Source organism: Carettochelys insculpta, chromosome 1 (assembly GCF_033958435.1).
Source record: "Carettochelys insculpta isolate YL-2023 chromosome 1, ASM3395843v1, whole genome shotgun sequence".
In the NCBI taxonomy this organism is placed as follows: Eukaryota; Metazoa; Chordata; order Testudines; family Carettochelyidae; genus Carettochelys; species Carettochelys insculpta.
The window spans coordinates 118257328-118276621 of record NC_134137.1 but is presented as its reverse complement, the minus strand read 5'-3'; the positions used below and the strand labels follow the sequence as shown (position 1 = coordinate 118276621).

The following is a 19294-nucleotide window of genomic DNA, read 5'->3' as shown; positions in this document are numbered from 1 at the left end:
TTTTCCTATGATAAATTTCAGTGTGAGATGGAGTGCAGGGGGCTCAGGACAGAGGATGGGGGTGCAGAAGTCAAAACTGAGGTAGGGGGCTAAGGGCAGGGGTGCAAAGTGTGGGAGGATGCAGGAGTCAAGAAGAGGTTGCAGGATGTGGGGAAGGGCTCAGGGCTGGGGACGGGTCTTGGTGCTGGGAGTGCAGCCAACATGTTGTCTGGCCACTGGATCCCCAGTGCAGCAAAGACCACACTGTCTGAGCAGCACAACTGAAGCCTGGGTGCACTGTGGCTGCGCCACCCAGGGTGCTGGCACCATCCAGTGTCCTGCTCCCAGCCAGCCAGTCTCTTATTGCCACGCAGAAATGGGGTGCGCTAGTGTACTTTCACTGTTGGAGTTCATGGTCAGTTTTCAGAGAGAAAGAGCAGCTGCTCCCAAGGATCTGCACGGGAACAAGTGCTACAAAACATATTCATGAGTGATCTGGAAAAGTGGGTAAACAGTGAGGTGGTAAGATCTGCAGACGATCTAGAATTACTCAAGACAGTTAAGTCTAAAGCTGACTGAGGAGAATTTCAAAGGCCTCTAACATGGTTGAGTGGGCAACAAAGTGGCACATGAAATTAAATGTTGATAAGTGAAAAATAATGCACACGGGACAACAATCCCAACTATACACACAAAATCAGAGGGTCTTAATTAGCTATTATTTCTCAAGATATCTTGAGTATTAAAATAAAAAGAGGTGGAGTCATCATGAACATCTGTTCAATGTGCAGCAGCAGTCAAAAAGTTGGCTATATTAGGTATCTTTAGGAAGGGGATAAATAATAAGACAAACAGTAGCATGAGACCACTGTATAAATCCACGATATTCTCATACCTGTAACACTACATGCAGTTCTGGGTGCCCCATCTCAAAAAAGACACATTCAAATTAGAAAAAGTACAGAAAAGGGCAACAAAAATTACTAGGGGTACGGAACAGCTTCATTAGTCATACTGACATCAGATTTCACTCATATTGTTGTTTTATGATCAGCGCATCATCACTCATGTGACCAACCCTCCTCCATCCAGGCTTGCAAAAGAAGAGACATGGCAAGGCTAGGTGTGGAAGAAAGAGGGAATGCATACAGAGCAGCACTCGAAGAGAAGATCAGGAATGCAGGCACAGAGAAAGACCTAGATAAGAGAGACAAAGGCATAGCCACCGCTATAGAAGAGGCAATTGAGCAGACGGTTCCAGGAGAAGAGATGATCAATAAGAAGTGGATTACGCAGGCGACACTGAAGTTGGTCCAAGAGAAGAGAGCACTGAAGATCAGAAGGGATGTTTCCGAGAGGGCAGAACAGCAATATAAAGTGAAGTGCAACGCAGTAAGGAAAGTGGCCAGAGAATGGATAAGGTGAAATGATTAGAGGAGCAGTGTGAAGATATAGAGAGGTATTACAGAGAGGTGTATAAGATGATTAGGAATATTAATAGGAAGTGGCAGATGAAGCAGACGGTGATCAAAGATGAGACCAATTAGGTGCTCATGAACAAGGAAACCATTGTGCAGCGATGGACAAGATATTGCACCTATCTGTACAAAGCACAGCTGGGGTGTCTCTGAGAGACTGATAGAAGAACTGAAAGAGATATCCTTGCCGAGCATCCAGAGCAAGACTTATATTTCAAAGAAGGAAGTAGAAAGAGCAGTGAAACAACTAAAGAACAAGAGCCCTGGAAATGGTAAGATCATGGGAGAGATGATCAATATGGCAGAGAAAGCATGATTCAGGAACCACACCAAGAGTGGAAAGAAGGAAAGGCACCTAAGGAATGGACAAGATCCATGCCAGTGACAATACAAAAGAAAGGATGCGCACTGGAGTGCAAGAACTACAGAATGATTGCTCTAATGAGTCATCTAGGCGAGGTGCTGATGATGATACTGATGGAGAGACTGAAATCACAGATAGAAGATCGTCTAGCAGGTGAACAAGCAGGATTCAGGAAAGATAAAAGTACCATATAGAAGATTATTAGCGGAGAAAGCTCGATGAAAGAACAAGAATATCCATAGTTGCTTTGTCGATTTTCAGAAGGCATTTGACAGTGTAGATCAGAAAGTGGTTTGGATGGTGTTGGAGTCATTTGGAGTGCGCAGCGGACAGACAGGGTTGTTGAAGGATATCAACAATAATGCAGAGGCAATGGTGAGAACATGCTGAGAGTTGGGAAGTTGGTTTAAAATGAGTAGAGGTACAAGACAAGGAGATCCAATGTCACCACGTATCTTCATCATGCACCTAGAGAGAGCAATGGGTAAGGTCAAGGAAGAGGAAGAAGGGTTATCAGTGCACAGAATGAGAATTAACAACTTGAGGTTCGCAGATAATATAGTTATTGTCAAGGAAGATGAAGAGAATCTAGCAACAATGCTGCAGGTGCTCAACAAGGAAGGGAAGCGGTGTGGGCTGATTATGAACTTTAATAAAATGAAACAATGACATTTGGAGATAAGGAAATGGAAAGGAAGATCAGTGTAGACAGGATCAGACTAAGAATGTGGAGAAGTTCACGTATCTGGGGAGCAATATGATGTATTATTTAGACTGTAAGAAGGAAATAGCACCAATTATAGCAAAAGGAAGAGTGCGTTTGAAGGCAATGGATAAGATCTGCAAGAGCAAAGCGATTACCTTAGGAATGAAGCTGAGCATCCTGAAAACGTGTTTATTCCGCAGTATGTTGTATGGATGTGAAACATGGGTGATAATGAAAGATTCAAAGAGAAGGATATTGGCGTTTGAGAGTAGTTGTTACAGAAACATCATGGCTGTGTCTACACTACAGTTCTGTTTCGAGAGAACATCTTTCAAAAAAGAATATTGAAAGATGGCCTTTTGAAAAGGAGCATCCACACACGCCGGCAGGGACTGAAGGTTCAGTCCATTCTTTCGAAAGGCCTCCAGCACAATTTTGAAAGAGAGCGTCCACACACACCAGGGCGCTCTTTCCAAAGAGCAGGGACAGGAAGCACCATGGGCAGGGTCGCATGGTAGATGAGCCCTTCCACAGCTGCTGCCCGCCGTCCCCTTAAAGGTCCCCCTCACCCCCCGACATGCCTTGGCCTGCAAATGCCAAGGGCCAGCAACCCTGTCCCCAGGCAGAAAGCGATCGAGAGAGAGAGGGAGAGAGATACCGGAGCAGGTATACCGGGCCCCCATGGACCCCGAGTAGCACCCCACCTCCATCACACCTGTGGCCAGCACACTGGCCGCAGTCCTGGCCGCCATGCTGCAGTGGCTCCAGGTGGCCACCACAATGGCCATCCTCCTGGATGCCATCCTTCGGGGGCAATGTCCCCAGCCGGTCCCCCGGGGCAACCACTGCCTGTGGAGCTCCCCTACAAGCAGCAACTGGTAGGACTGGCTGCTGCTGGAGGACTGGGGCGATGACCAGTGGCTACAGAACTTCAGGATGACCAAGGGGACATTCCTGGAGCTGTACCACTGGCTCACCCCAGTCCTCCAGCACCAGGACACACACCTGAAGCTGGCGCTCCCCCTGCACAAAAGGGTGGCCATCATCCTGTGGAAGCTGGCCACCCCGGACAGTTACCGATCGGTCGACCACCTGGCAGGAGCTCCCCATTGAGGACATGACGATGCCGCCCTTCATCATGGCGAACACGGCCTAGTCCCTGCAGGCTTGGCTGATGCGGCCATACACCAGGCACACACAGCTGAGCCAGGACCTTTTCAATGAGCAGCTGAGCTACGCCCAGAACACCGTGGAGCGGGCATTTGGCCATCTCAAGGAGCATTTTAGATGCCTCTACACCAGCCTGGAGGTGGGCCTCCCCAATGTCCTGGCGGTGGTCAGAGCCTGCTGCACCTCCATAACCTGGTGGAGGCGAAACACGAGCCCTATATGCAGGGGTGGGCCGCCGAGGCAGGGCGCAAGTACAAACAGTCCCATGCCGCCCCATGCCGCCAGGCCCAGCAGGACAGGGTGTGTGTACAGGAGGCCCTGTGCCAGACCTTCGAGTGGGGGCCACGGTGACCCCCCTACCCTCCACACTCCCCCCCACCCCCGCACCCTGCACACACATGCACACCCCCCACCCACACCCTGCATACACACACACACACCAGCACACATGCACGGGGGGAAACAGGGTACACCAGAAAAATAAACTATTTACTTTGAAGAACTGTGCCCCTCATTTTCTCGGGGGAACTATTTACATGGGAGTGGGGAGGGTGAACAAGGAGAACAATTTACATGTGGAGGGGGCAGGGTGAACAGGGAGCCAGGTTGGAAGGCCTCACCCCTCCACAGGGCTCGATGGCTGGAATCCCCATCACCCATGCCCGCCCCTTCCTTCCCCTGTCCGGGGGCCCTGCCAGGGCCAGACTGGGGCAGCAGCACAGGGAGGTAGGGGTGCAGCTCGGGCACGGTCCCCACGCCTGCACTGGGCTCGGCATGGGGGAGGGAGGGCTGGGGGCTCGACCTCCAACTGGCCGGCCCTGGCCAGCAGGATATGGGCCAGGCAAACGAGGCTGGTCGGGGGGAGATGGGGAGGGAGCAGAGCCTCGAGGTCGGCCTCCTTGGGGGGGGGCCTTTGTGGGGGAGGCAGAGGGATAGGGGATTGGGGCCAGAGGGGAAATGTTGGGGGGAGGGGACGCCCAGGCAGCGGGGGTGTGGGGGATGGTGGAGAGGCGATGGGGGGTGTGGGTGCAGGAGTGGCCCGCGATGGAGCGGTGGCAGGGCCAGGTGGCTGACCACAGCCTGGGTGAGGGCATCCAGGTTGGACACCACCATGCTGCTCCATGGCAAGCCACTCCCGCACGACACCCATCAGCTCCCTGAGGGTGGCCATGTGGGCTGTGTCCCCTGCCTCCTCCTCCTCCCCGGCCTGGTGGTGCCAGCAGAGGAACTGGCAGCAGCCCCGAGCTGTCAGGGCCTGGGCTGCTCTCCCTTGCCCTCTGTGGTCAGGCTCCCCGGGCCCATTCTGGGGCTGGTCCAGCTGCTGGCCGCTGGATCTGTGGAGACATAAGAGCTGTGTCTACACGTGCACGCTACTTTGAAGTAGCGGCACTAACTTCGAAATAGCGCCCGTCGCGGCTACACGCATCGGGCGCTATTTCGAAGTTAACTTCAACGTTAGGCGGCGAGACATCGAAGTCGCTAACCTCATGAGGGGATCGGAATAGCGCCCTACTTCGACGTTCAACGTCGAAGTAGGGACCGTGTAGACGATCCGTGTCCCACAACGTCGAAATTGCCGGGTCCTCCATGGCGGCCATCAGCTGGGGGGTTGAGAGATGCTCTCTCTCCAGCCCCTGCGGGGCTCTATGGTCACCGTGGGCAGCAGCCCTTAGCCCAGGGCTTCTGGCTGCTGCTGCGGCAGCTGGGGATCCATGCTGCAGGCACAGGGTCTGCAACCAGTTGTAGGCTCTGTGTATCTTGTGTTGTTTAATGCAACTGTGTCTGGGAGGGGCCCTTTAAGGGAGCGGCTTGCTGTTGAGTCCGCCCTGTGATCCTGTCTGCAGCTGTGCCTGGCACCCTTATTTCGATGTGTGCTACTTTGGCGTGTAGACGTTCCCTCGCAGCGCCTATTTCGATGTGGTGCCGCGCGACGTCGAAGTTGAACATCGACATTGCCAGCCCTGGAGGACGTGTAGACGTTATTCATCGAAATAGCCTATTTCGATGTAGGCTTCACGTGTAGACGTAGCCAAGGGGAGAGGAACGGGCCATTCGTCCCAATGAAGGACCCCCTGAAGTCTCCCACCCCAGCCACCCTATTCTGGTGGTCCTGCAGGGACTGCATCCGGGGTTCCCCATCTGGATTGCGGGAGTGCTGGCTCTCCTCTGCCCTCCTCAGTCCCTGCGCAGCCTGGCAGCCCATGGTACTCTCCAGGGCACATGGTGTTGAATGCCACACATCAGCCCTCTGAGGCCAGGGCGGTGGGGCCATCTGGCCCGCCCATGCTGTGGGGCCGATGTCCCTGTGGGTGGGCTGCGGCCACCCCAGGTGGGATTGCTCACCCCCTCCCCCGGCCCCGTGGCCCCCTGCATGCACACTACATACCTGTGGGTCCCTCCAGGAGCTCGGGTGAGGCGCGATCTGAGGTAGCCAGGCTGGATGGGCCCAAGGGAACTTCAATGACGAGGGCCCCCTCACTCGAGCCCTCGTCATCATTGGTGTCCGGGATCCGTGGCGGCTGCCTGCGGGTGGCTGGAGATCTGGGGCTGTCCTCCCGCTCAGTCCCCGTCCCCTCCAGCTCCAGTTCTGTTGGGGGGTCCGCAGTGTCGAGGAACACGGCCGGGGTCCTGCCTCCATGGGCCCAAGGAGGCGGTCAAGGTCTTTAAAGTAGGAGCAGCTGGTGGGCGCTGCCCCTGACCACCCAGCCATGTCCCGAGCCCGACAGTGGCCCTGCCGGAGCTCCTTCACTTTGGACCTCACCTGGTCCGGGGTCCGGGTGGGGTGACCCCAACCGGTGAGGCCCTTGGCGAGGTGCTCGAATGCAGCTGCGTTTCATCGCTAGATCCCCATCTGCTGCAGGACCTACTCATCTGCCCAGAGGGCGAGGAGGTCCTGCAGCTCGGCGTCGGTCCAGGAGGGGGCCCGGCGCTTGGGGGTCTGGCTCCCCTCCTGAGAGGGCTCCCTGGTGTCCTTGGGGGGGGGCCCTGGGGTGGGCAGGGGTCAGGGGCACTGGCCATGGTGCCAGGGAGGCCGGTAGGTGGGCTGGAGCATTGCCCTTGCTGGATGGCTGGGCAGCAGTGTGGGCTCCCTGCTGCCTGCACGCTCTCAGCTTCCTGCCTGAGGGCTTCTGGGAGCCTGTGTCCTGAAACATGGCCGGACGCTGGAGCATAGAGCTCCGCGGCCATGGAGGACCAGCTCTTTCGAAAGAGTGGGCCGCGGAGCATCTACACTGGCTCTCTTTTGAAACTGTCTTTCAAAAGAGGGTGCTTTTCCCATCCTGGGAACATAGGACCGACATCGAAAGACTGGGTGAGTTCTTTCGAAGTTAATTTCAAAAGAGCGCCATGTCAGTGTAGACACTCCACGAGTTCTTTTGAAAGAACTCGGTCTTCCGATCTGAATTTTGAATGTACTTGCTAGTGTAGACACACCCCCTGAGAATAGGATGGATGCAGAAGGTAACCAGCGAGGAATTATATAGGAAGATACAGCCGAAAGAGAACCTACTGCAGAAGATCATACAACGAAAGTTACAGGTATTCAGACATATCTTCAGAACGAACAAACGAAAAATGAAGAGCATAATAGATGGTTCCAACAAGAGAGGCAGACCCCACAGAGAATGGGTAGATGATACAGTAGAATGGTGCAGAGCTAGTCTACAGAAGCTAAGCCACTCTACACTGGACAAGGAAAGATGGAAGGAAATAATGAGAGAGGCGTCAAACACCAACGGGCACTGAGCCCCTGGTTGTTGTTGATGATGATGAACAGCTTCATTATGTGGGGAGATTTTAAAAAGTGTGATTGTTCATCTTAGAAAAGAAATGACTAGGGAGAGAGATATGCTAGAGGTTTATAAAATCATAAATGATGTGGAGAAAGTGAGTAAGGGAGTGTTAATTACCACTTCATGTAACAGAGATCACCTCATGGCATTAATAGGAAGCAGGTTTAAAATAAACAGAAGGAAGTATTTTCCAATACAATACACAGTCAACCTGTGGGACTTGTTGCCAGAAGATGGTTTGATGGTCAGAATTATAAATGGGTTCAAAAGGAATGAGATACGCTCATGAAGGATAGAAAAACCAATGGCTATTAGCCAATTCATTGGGTATTCCTAAAACTCTGAGGCTATGTCTAGACTGTAGCTGTAACTCAAAATAACTTACAAAATTTGTTCAACGCAAATTGCATAACTAATTTCGAGTTAACTCATTTCAAATTTGGTGCTGTCCAAATGGCATTGAAGTTCAAAATAAAGGGCTATTTTGAGGTTTTTGCTACCAGCTTGTGTTGCCCGGGGAAGGGGACTTTGAGTAAGGAGGTGGAGCAGAGGCAGGAGGGAGCAGAGATGGGGCTTGGTGTGGAGCAGGGGGCAGGGCCTGCTGGGAGGGGTTACCCTGGGCTCTGTACCTGAGGCACTCGAGGGAGGGTGTTGCTACAGGACCTGTAACCCTCTAGGGATGACCGTGCCTACAGCCAGAGAAGGCTGTTTGTGAGGAGGCAGATATACACTTTCCCCCACTGGGGTTGCTCTAGACAGGGCAACCTATGACAGAAACTCTGGTATGGAGGAGGAGTGATGAGAGTCACAAAGCCCCTCTGCCATAGCGGGGAGAATGAGGAAACCCCCATGACCAGGAGTACAGAGAACCCCTGGCACGAGGTCTTCAACTGTAGCAAAGTGGGCAACACCCTAGTCAGTGAGTTCATGATGTAATAGCCGGCTTCTGCTCTCGTGACGGTGGATGGGTGGGAAGAGGGTTAATAGTGTATTTGAAGGGCATGTGAGGGTGTTTTGAATGGCCAGTATGATTTCTAAAGGGATTTTGATATACAATTGTACCCATGCTCAATGACTGTGATACTTGGCATGTTTTACAAGCTACAGAGATGGAATGGGCTCCAGCTAGCCATGCCATTTTCACTCTCCCCATATCCCACCGCAGCACTTGTAATCTGCTGGGTCATTCTTGCTGTCAGTTCCTGGGGATGCATTCCCCAAGACTAACAGCAGGGCATTCTCAGTGGAGCGCCTAAGCCTTTGGAACCTGCTCGTTTGGCAGATGGCCAGGCAGCAGGGCCCACAGTAATATATATTTGTTTAGTCAAACTTCTATCTGCTCTCTGGACTATTTTTGACACAGACCACATGAGCTTATGTAGTCTCTATTTTTAGTCCTACGGAATAAATTGACAAGTTTGTATTTATTTTTAATACACACAAGGCACTTGAGTGTTAAGGTGATAGAAACTACTTACAGATTAGTCAATACATATCACAATTTGCCTTGGGATGAGTGTTTTGTGGATCACCACAACCCCCATGTGCCTATGTTTAGACTATAGTCCTGTGTATCATCACTAAGGCTCCATGTTTATCACAGAGGTCATGGATTCCATGACTTTTCACAATCTCTGTGACTTCTACAACTTGGACAGCCCCTGGGCCAGATGCACTGGCCACTGCTGGGGGAACCTTAGCCCCTCCCTGCCTGTGGGTAGCAGGAGTTTGGATGAGTAGGACACAGGGCCGATGGTTAGGGTGCAGGGCAGTGCTCACCTTGTGAGACTCCCCAGAACTCTCCTCTCTCAGGTCCTAGCTCCGTATGCTGCCTGTGCTGACAGGTACCACTGGCTGCTGTTCTGAATGGGAGCAGCAGAACTGGGACTTGGGGTGGAGCAGAGGCAGCATATGGAGATGAGAGCTGGAAGTCGCTGTTTCCCAGGAGCTGAGTAGGGAGTCTACCCAAGCCCCACCAGACCATCCCCATCAGCACCTGTGGCAGTCCCAGGGCCACTCCCTTGAGATAATCCTCCCTACAAGTTTTAGTCAGTGGGGTATAGTAAAAGTCATAAGCAAGTCACGGGCCATGAATTTTTGTTTACTACTCATGGACATGTCCATGACTTTTACTCTGAGTACCTATGACTAAAACATAGCCTTAATCATCACTTAAAACCCACTTCTACCGTCCTTCCTCACATTCAGTAGCACTTTTCAAGTTCAGTACTCCTTTCAGAATGAACCGAAACTGGAACAAGCTACCCCAGTGCTGGTCATGACTCAGACCAGCCTTCCTACTGAGAGCAGAAGTTTGCACTGGTCCTGCTATAAGTAGCTGGCCAGCAATGGCTGCCCTCAGGGCAAATCTCCAGAACAGATCAAGTCTGAGTGACTGGAAGAAGATGCACACTGTGGTTGCCAAGATTAAAACCAGAGTCAAAGATGGTCTGAAGTCAGTATGAGTTTGTATGACTGTTGATGGCTGGTCACAATAGCCCTGCATCCTTATTTCCTTTAGCTTATCTTCCCTCTGTTTTCACAGCCTGGCTAGCAACAACTGTCTATTTTGTTTCTCTTTAAATTCACTCAGTGAAACCAAAGAAAAAATGTGCTGCCAAAGTAAGCAAACACATTGGGTACCTTGCAAGTAGCTTAAACAAAGTCCATACAAAGGCTTTGAGCCTACATATTTTATAAAGGTCAAAGTGAGTTTACTTCACAGCTATTAACACAAGGGAAGCGGAATGGTTATTAAGCACATTCAATTTCCCCACAGGACGCACACATTCAGTGACCCACCATAGGTGTTTCTGTCATTGTCATGCAACAGGGAAATGATTCACAGAGCCTTATTCCCATATTACTCTGAAATAAGTCAGGAGTACAAGGCAATGTAATTACACCAGTGGAAAATGATGCATGTGAGCAAGGAATTGGACCCTCCAGCATTCAGTGGCCTTTGAGCCTTGCACTTTCATCAAAGCATCAGAGTGCTCTAGTTCATTTTAAAACATGCTAGGCCATATTACAAAATGTTAAAAGAGCTCACGTAGGCTCAAAAATTTTCATTTTATCCAAGATTGTTTCTTAGGCTTTGGGCAATTGCGTGTGAGGGGGATTTTCTTTTGCTTTTATGTGAAGCGTGCTTTAAAGGACAACTCTGTAGTCACTGCTTCCAAGTCTTTCGAGTAGGTTTCCAGAACTCCAACTTCAGCTTCTTATGTGAAACACCTGTGAAAAGCAAATGCATCCTGCAGCTTTAATGAGAAACTGTATTTTAAAATGAGGCGAGATAAGGTTTAAAGGACTAGCAATGTGGCATTGTAATATCTCATTAAGAAGGTTGCCTATAGGCATTATAAGGCTCCTAACTTACTGGTAGAAATAGGTTTGGAAACCAGAGGCTTTCCCAGGACCACTGTCCTTTTTTCTCCTAATGATTTGCATAGTCAATTCAAATAGCATGAAGACAACAGCTGTTGTAACTGGTCAGCAGACTAACCTGCACCAATCTAAACAATCAGCAGGTGTTCAAGACATGTTCAGCAGCAAAAAGGGTGTTGTAGGAAAAGGAACTTTGATGTTACTTCATCTTGCATGTTGAATAGATTGTACAGCTGTACAATCTATTCAACATGCAAGTTACATTTGTTTTGTCCAGCCACTGCTTGTCCCATTTCAGTAAGCTGTGCAGTTTTACCATTTACAATTGTCTTCTCACAACCCTGCATTTGGCATGAAAGTTACAATGCCATTTTCATTGCCACTAAATTGGGTCAAGAGAGAAAGACAGAGACAAGACCTGTAACTTTGCTGCCTGACATAACTACACAGAGGTCCCTAACTGCTACTTTGATTAACTGCTTTGGCTTGAGTGTTGTTGCTTAATGTCACTGAAAAGAAATTGCACCACCGAAGCAATCTGATTTACTCCTTTAATGTTGAGATGATGTCTGAGGGTATTTCTGCACAGATAAGTGACCCATGGCATTGCCACAGCTCACCCTGCTCAGCTGACTGGGACTCAGGTTGTAGTTCTTATAATTGATGTGTAGATGTGGGTTTGGGCTTGCAGGAACTGAGAGTTCATGCTCCATCCTGAGCCTGAATGTCCACACAATAATTTTTCAGCCAGGAGCCTGAGCTCTCATGAGTCTGTCAGCTGACCCAGGCCAGCCATGGGCTTTAATCTCTATATGACATACCCTTGTCCTTTGTCCCTCTACATTGCAGCTGGGATTGAGCCTCCCTACCCAGACAGGCAGATGCCTACTAGCACATGAAACTGTGTGGATGTTGTGGTAACAAGCAGAAGCTTGATCTAGCCATATGAGCTCAGATCCAGAATTAGCGTGGGCTTGAACTTGGGTGACTAAATCATGCCACTGCTGGTGACGCAATGACCACACTACTATTTTTAGCACAGTATCTTGAGCCCAACTAGGACAAGTCTGTTTACCCAGGCTGAAAGGTTTGCTCCCAACTGCAGTGCAGACAGTGACCAGGACAATGCACAGCAAATGGTACAAGAAATCTCTAAAAAATTGAGAAGATTCTGCAAAATTAAACACACTTTTTAAAATTTCCTCACAATACTCTCCTGCTTTAATTCATACTATTGGCTAAAGCAACTTCTAGCCCCATGATGAATATGTACATTTTTATATCTTGCTGTCAGTGTGTAAATGTGTGACTATTGTTCAAGCACTTTTGGAAAGCTGGAATATTAAATTAATGTCACTGACTTACTTGACTTAAACCCTTATACTCTGTGTAGAGCACAGGTCATCTACAAGTCTCCTCCACTTCACTCTGTCTTGAGACAAAACTTCTAGCTGACTCCAAGAGTACCCCAGTTTGTTGTCCTTCAGTCTCAGTAGATCTTCTTCACATTGTCTGAGGTCTTCCTCTTTTGTGTTTTCCTTGTGGGTTCCATGTGAGAGCTTGATGGACTACGCTGGATGATGCTTTTCTGAGAGTGTGGCCTAGACATCCCCACTTTCTTCTCTTGATTTGAATGTCAAGTGGTTCTTGTTCTGCTCTTTTCCAAAGCTCCTCATTTGTGGCCAAGTCTTGCTGTGAAGGATGTATGGCAGGTATCTGTTTATTAATGTCTGTAGCTTGTGATTTGAAGACTTTTTAATATGCCAGGACTTACATCCATACAAGACCATGTTTCACATTTATGTTGAAGATTCACAGTTTAGTCTTTGCAGATATTATTTGTAAACTCCATATGGGATGAAGAGTCTTGAATGCAATTGTTGCTTTCCCTCTTCTGGCACTAATGTCCTGGTTCCTCCATCTCTGTCCATAATACTCCCCAAGTAGATGAACTGCTCCACATCTTTCAGGTCATCCCTGCCAAGTGTGATGGTGGTGTTGTTGGACTGGTTGATCCTCATTGTCCTGGTCTTTCCCTTGTTAATGCTCAGTCCAGTCACTGAGGCAGTTTTGTCTAGTGTTGCAACCTTTTCTTCCATGCATTCATGTTGGTCTGAAAGGAGGGTGACATTGTCAGCAAAACCAATGTCCTCAAGCTGTTTGAGAAGTGTCCACTGAATGCCCCATTGATGGCCATCTGTTGTCCTGATCATAATCCTGTCCAATGTGATCAAGAACAGGTAAGGTGATGCTAGACACTATTGTCACACTCGTGAGAGTATGCTGAAGCATTCTGTCCAGACACCATTGTGAACAACTTGGCATGTCAAGGGCTCATACCTTGAACAGATCAGGTTAATAATTTTGGATGGGATGCCACCGTGTTGCAGCAGTTTCCAGAAAGTATCTCTATCAATGCTGTTGAAGGGGGGAGTCCCATTCAAGCGACTGTTCTATGATCACTCTAAGAGTTGCTATTTGGTCCATACAAGATCTCTCACTTCAGAAGCCAGCCTGTTCTTCCCTGAGCTGTCTGTCAGTTTCTGTCTTCATGCTCTCTAAGAGAATCCTATTGAACACTTTTCCTAGCATAGAGAGTAACATGATACCCCTCCAGTTCTTGTGTTCCTTCAGGTTGTCTTTCTTTGGAAGCTTGATAAGGTAGCCATGTTTCTGGTTTTGTTGGATCTCCTCAGTGTTCCAAATTTTCCCAAATAGATTATACATCATGTTGACTGATGTCTCACTACCTGCCTACATGTGAGCCAAATGTTGAGGTCGTATCTCAGGCAAACCTCCCATTGAAATTAGCATGGGAGAGGATTGACTGAACATTCAAACATGAGTTCAGGGTCTGCCCTTTATTTCAACATGAAACTATCATCTTTTTAAAATTTTTCTCATCTGATATCCAGTTTGTATTCATAGCCATATATTGGCACTACAGCGGTTCAAGGGAGGCTTCGAGTGGAGCGGTTGTTTTGTTTTAGCATGGAGAAAAGTGTATTCATCTCCTGTTATAGTTCAGACTTAAAAAAATAAGACTTATTTTTTTGTCGTCTGAGCTATAACAGGAGATGAATACACTTTGGCAGAGAGCATATATAGAATACTTCATGAGAAAGGGTGAACCTTTTGGAAAGTTACAAATAACTGAAAAAGAAGGGTATGAAAAAAAACTCACAGGCACTCTTAACATCTATTGCTATATCTGTTTCTTTGTCCAGTGTGTAGATACAAGGCCTTTTTTTTTTGACTATGCACAGGCCTGCAGCTGGGAGGGGAAAGCAGGGGGCAAAGGGAGCCTAGCATTTTGACAGTGGTGGTGGCTGGAACTCTGGGCTCCTTTGAGGAGCTGTGAGGAAGTCTGAGGCAGGGGCCTGTGCTGCAGTCTGGGCAGAGCGAGGGATGAATACTCTAGATTTCGCCTCTTCCAGACTTGACCCCTCCCCATCCGGAGCACAGAGCTGGGCCCCCTCCCACCTTGCCCTGGCCCGCAGCAACTGTCAGCCCCACTGACTAAACATGAACAAATTCAGATCCTTCTTTGCTTAAACATGCTGTGTTCCTCTTTATTGCATCCCTTCAGAACCTGTGTGGAAGTAATAAAATATATCTCTCCTTCCAAAGATACGTCTGGTGTACTTATGAGTAAGTTTGGTGAATCGAATTATGTATGTTTTACACCAGTGTAAGTGAAAAAACATTTATGCTTGTGGAGCCTGGGTGGAGTGGGAGTGGGTGTGGGTCCAATAGAATCCTTGTGTCCCAATATTTTACTGTTATGATCTGGTCACTCTAACACAGAGCAAGTGTCTGCCTTATGTTGACACAAACAGCCCTCCAGCAGTTGTTCCACGAAGTTTGCTTTGCCCAGAGGTCACAGAAACTGCAAGCCTTCCCTCTTTAGACCCCTGTGAGTTTTTAAAATACCTTTTGTCTGATTGTCCAGCTTGGCGTGCATGCCTAAAATACTCTCCGTTGCCTTGTGCAACTGCCACACCAACCCTGCCAGCTCCTCACACTAGACGCGCTCCTGCCCGTGGGAAGCTTCGGGGCCTGTGGGAAGAAGAGGTGTGAAGCTTATTCTATGATCCAGTTGTGGAAAAGTGATATCTGTGAAAAAACTGAACAGGAGATGCAGGTCGAGGTGTACAGATGCAGGGAGCAGCAGCTGTGCTGTGTGGAAGTGAAGCAACTGCACCAGGCTTACCACAAGGCTAGGGGGGCCTAGGAGAGATCTCACGCTGAGCCCTAGACCTGCTGTTTTTACAAAGAAATGCATGCCACATGTGGTGGAGATCCCACCTTCACCTTATAATACCACTACCTTTGAGGCATTTAGGAGACAGACCCCTGCCATAAACAGTGAGAGGAAGAGGGGACAGATGGCATTTGGGCACTTACAGTACAAGCTAGGATCTTTTGGACACTCCACAATCCAGACAGTCCCATTAGCCAAACTTGGATAAACCCAATAAAGCAGAAGGAACCTCAGGCAAGTATGTGCCCGCATTTTTTTCTTAAAATATTTATCTTTAAAGATGGCATCTGGCCCAATTCCAAGCTAGTAAAAAACTAACCTGTGTGAGAGCCACACTTGTTTTACATGTAGTCATAGTGACAGGCTTTTTTCTCTACTATTCTAATTTCAAAGTTCTGCTCTGCTAATTTGTTTAAGACATTTGTATTGTATTTGCTTTTTAATTGTACCACAATGTTTTGCACTCTTTTCAGTATGCATTACATTTCTAGTTTTGAATATGCATTTATCTTTATTATATCACAAGATATAGCGCAGAATGCCTAGCATTACTCAAATCATCCACTACTTGTACTTCTACATAACCACAGAGCTCATAGGTTCAGTGAAAAACTTCAGAGAAGCAAACAGTCACAACTGATTCCCCACCCGAGCACTTTCAGTGCAGGTAATGGGGGCCAGCCAGTCAAAGAAACCACTTCTAGACCCTGTCTCTGCAGTTCCCAGAGACAGAACAGTTTTCCTGACTTCAGCCTTCCCTGAAATCAGTCAGTAGTTGCCACCAGCGAATGTACAAAATCTCACTTTCCAGGAAAGAAATCATGTGGAATCTGCCCCCAAGGGCAAAATCCCCAACTTCCTTTTCCACAGCAGTTGGGAAGAAATAACATGTACACCAGACAGACACACACACACACACACAAAAAAAAGCACTGAATGGAACCATGAACTCTCTGGTAACATCTGCAGCCAGGCAAGTAGTTTTAAGCCCTTGTAGGATGCAAAAGATCAACCACTACTTGTTAGCAAAGAAAAAAAAAACACTTGTATTATTAAAACAAGACTATCTTTGCAAGCATTGTAAATGACTTAGTGTAAAAAAAGATGAATTGAAGCAAAACACAGGGATTTTTTCCACAGGTCTGATTCTTGAGAACAAAATGTTCTTGAGAGAACAAAATGAACAAATTTCATTTGTTCAAATGAGCTCAGACATAATTTTCCAAACCCCAAAACACTGAAAACGATAAACCTTATGCAGCTACCTACACTTTTTCCTACTCACACTTTCTGATTAGCCCTGGGGACCTCTGCTCAAAGAGCTCATTCATTCCCCCTCTTTCCTCTGCCTCTGTTTTCTAACAAAGAGGAAATGCTTCTGTGATTCAGTTTCAGGTTTGAATTTTTCCTCTAGCTCCTATTGGTTCTTTGACGCTTTCGCCAAACCCTCTCCCTCAGAGACAAGTTAGTTTAACCCTTTTCTAGCTCTCCAGGTAGATTTCGGCTTTCCTTTGCAGCTCCCATTCATAACACAAGCATTGCATAATGCATAGGTGCATTAAAAGACAAAAACAGTATGATATGCACAAATGTGTAGCAATCAGTACACTCATCTTTAGGGCTACATCTACACTAGGACGCTACATCAAAGTGGGCTATTTCGAAGTAACGACATCGAAATAGGCAACTTCGACGTGTATCGTCCACACATCCTGCAGGGCTGGTGCCATCGATGTACAACGTTGAAGTAGCACCGGGGAACGTTGAAAGGAGCTGCCCCGGAAGGAAATGCGGAGCATCCACACACACAAGCCCCCTTTTTCGAAATAAGGGGCCAAGAAAGCCCGCGGACAGGGTCGCAGAGCGGACTAGCCCTTCCGGGGCAGCTGCAAGCCACTCCCTTAAAGGGCACCTCCCAGACACACCTGGTCTGCACTTCATGAGCCCTGCATTGGTGACACAAGCCTCGCAGACCTCAAGCCCGCAGACATGGACATCCAGCAGCAGCTGGAAGCTCCCCAAACTGCCTCCCACGGAGCAGGCGCCCTGCTAGATGCTGCACAGGCAGCTGCCCAGCAGCTTCTGTAATGGGAGCCCTCCCCAGGGGCACAAGGAGATGCCCTGGACCATTGGGCCCTCCTGCTCCCCCCCCCACCGGGTGCCCCGCCGACTCTGAAGCTACCCCTCCAGCACCAAGTGGTGGGAGCACCTGGTTATGGGGGAATAGAATGATGACCAGTGGCTGTGGAACTTCCGCATGAGCCAGCAGAACTTCATGGAGCTCTGCCAGTGGCTCACCCTCACCTTGAGGCACCAGGACACCCGGATGCAGTGCACCCTCACCGTTGAGAAAAGGGTCGCAAGAGCTGTCTGGAAGCTGGCCACTCCAGACAGCTACCGCTCCATGGGCCAGCAGTTTGGCGAGGGCAAGGCCACAGTCGGGGCTGTCATGATGGAGGTAAGGAGGCCTGGGCCTGAACTCACTGGGGATGGGGCCCAGGTGGGGGGCCCAGGGGGAGGGGTGCCCGGGTGGGGGGCCCAGGTGAGGGGCCTGGGGAGGGGGCCCAGGTGGGGGTCACACTCTGCATTCCCTCCCAGGCACCCTCCCACAGGTGGTGCATGCACTCAATGCCCTGCTGCTGCAGAGGGTCATCTGAGTTGGGCACCTGGACGTGGCCATCGCGGGATTCACCACCATGGGATTCCCCAACTGACCCACATCCCCATCCGTGCCCCATCCGTGCCCCAGACCATGGGATTCCCCAACCATGGGATTCCCCAACTGACCCACATACCCATCCGTGCCCCAGACCACAGTGGTGGGCACTATATAAACAGGAATGGCTATCGCTCCATGGTCCTGCAGGCCATGGTGGACAGCCATGGCCACTTCCAGGATGCATACGTGGGCTGGCCCGCCTGTACCCATGACGCTCATGTGTTCTGTAATTCGGGACTATGCCACCAACTGGAGGCTGGGACCTACATCCCCCAGAGGGTACCACCGTACCCCTCTGCCTCGTGGCAGATGCAGCCAACCCCCTCCAGCCCTGGCTTATGTGGCCCTATACAGGCCACCTCAATGCCAGCCAAGAGCGCTACAATGCATGACTCAACCACGCCCACCAAGTGGTCGAGCGGACCTTCGGGCGCCTGAAGGGCCGGTGGCGTTGCCTCCTGGCACGCCTGGACCTGGGGCTCCCAAACATCCCCCAGGTTGTGGCCCCCCAGTTGCGGGTGCCTGCTGCACGCTCCACAACCTGGTGGAAAGCAAGGGGGAGGCCTTCGTGGAGAGCTGGGCACTGGAGGCTGGAACAGGCTACCCCCAGCCAGCTGCTGCCCACAGCAGTCTGGAGAAGGTACCAGGGGGAATCATCTGGGGAAGTGGCCCAGGAAGGAGAGCTGCTGTGCTAAGGGAGTCAGCCCTTCCCACTAGCAGATAAGGCCCCTGGGATGGAACCCGACATGAGTGGGCAGGGGCTGGGTTCCCCCCAGACCACCCCTCACCCCAGCGAGGGCAACCGGGTCCTTAAGTCAGCCCAGTGGATGGAATAGTGGCCAGAGGCCCAGGAATAAGGTTGACTTTGTCACACTAGTTTTTCTAAATATCCCTTAATGTGTTCTTTCCCCACCAAGGGCTGCCCAGCGCCTTCCCTTACTGCACTGCCTAATGCACTAGTCTGAGAGATGACCTTGTCTGCTAAGACAGAGCCAAAAAAAGCATTGAGAATGTCAGATTTTCCCACATCATCTTCCAGCACGTTACCTCCCTCATACAGCAATAACCCCACACCCTCCCTGATCACCCTCTCATTGTCAACATGTCTGTAAAAACCCTTCTGGTTACCCTTCACATCCCTTGCTAGCTGCAGTTCCAATTGTGCTTTTGTCTTCCTGACTACTGCCTGTAATCTCCAACAATATATGTATGCTCCTCCTTAGTCATCTGTCCAACTTTCCACTTCTTATATGCATCCTTTTTTGAGTTTAGGCCTCCAGAGATTTCCCAGGTAAGCCAAGCTGATTGGCTATCGTATTTGCTTTTTTTCCTGCGCATCGGAATGGTTGTTCCTGTGCCTTCAATAAGGCTTCTTTAAAATATTTCTAGTTCTCCTGGACTCCTTTCCCCTGTTAACTTCCTAGGAGATCCTGCCC

General features: G+C 49.6%; 1 long non-coding RNA gene across 1 annotated transcript in view; it reads right to left on the bottom strand.

The window, feature by feature from the left end:
• Positions 1–5168: 5168 nt before the first annotated feature.
• The window catches only part of LOC142011276 (uncharacterized), a 28956-nt gene continuing 14830 nt past the window's right edge, over positions 5169–19294 (bottom strand). The window contains exons 3-4 of the long non-coding RNA XR_012645030.1: positions 14809–14934; positions 5169–10722 (exon numbers count right to left, since the gene is read on the bottom strand). This is a non-coding gene — a long non-coding RNA (uncharacterized LOC142011276). The remainder of the gene's footprint in view (positions 10723–14808; positions 14935–19294) is intronic.